Below are 818 nucleotides of genomic sequence, written 5' to 3'. Positions count from 1 at the left end.
GTATATTATCAAACTTTTAAATAATCAAATAGATAAAAATGATATATCATAATATTAAATTGCATTATTTTTATTATGAATGAGGCTAAGTATCCTTTTATGTATTTCTAAATCATTCATTTTTCTCTCTGGGAACTGCCTATTTATATCTTATTCCCATTTTCTTTTGCATTGTCTTATTGATTTGTAAGAGTTCTTTGTGTATTAAGGAATTGACCCTTTGTTATATGTATTATAAATATTTTCCAAGGTTGTAATTTGTCTTTTGACTTTGTTTACAGTGCGTTACATTTTTAGGAAGCCGAATTTGTCAATCTTTTCCTCTATGGTCTCCTATGTCTTGCTTATAAAAGCCTTTCCCACTGCAAGCTTTCAGAAGTAAACTCACCCGTGTTTTCTTATATTATCTTTATAGTTTCATCTTTTACCTTCAGATCTTTGATCCATCTGGAGTATTTTTGTTAAAAGAAATGAGGTAAGGATTTAGCTCCTCCCCCAATCCCCTGCTCCCTAGACTGCTAATCAGTTTTCCCAACATTATTTATCGAATATCTAAACGTTTCCCCAATGCTCTGAAATGTTCATAGATAGTTAGGACTATTTCTTTTTCTTTTGTTTTTGAGACAGTGTCTTGCTCCGTTGCCTGGGATAAAGTGCAGTAGCATCATCACAGCTCACTGCAGCCTCAAACTCCTGGGCTCGAGTGATCCTCCTTTCTCAGCCTCCTGAGTAGCTGGGACTACAGGTGTGCACCCAGCTAATTTTTTTTATTTTTGGTACAGACAGGGTCTCGCTCTTGCTCAGGCTGGTCTCCGACT

This window comes from Propithecus coquereli, unplaced genomic scaffold (genome assembly GCF_000956105.1).
Source record: "Propithecus coquereli isolate 6110/MARCELLA unplaced genomic scaffold, Pcoq_1.0 Scaffold248, whole genome shotgun sequence".
Taxonomy (NCBI): Eukaryota; Metazoa; Chordata; class Mammalia; order Primates; family Indriidae; genus Propithecus; species Propithecus coquereli.
Note: the sequence above shows the minus strand (reverse complement) of the source record.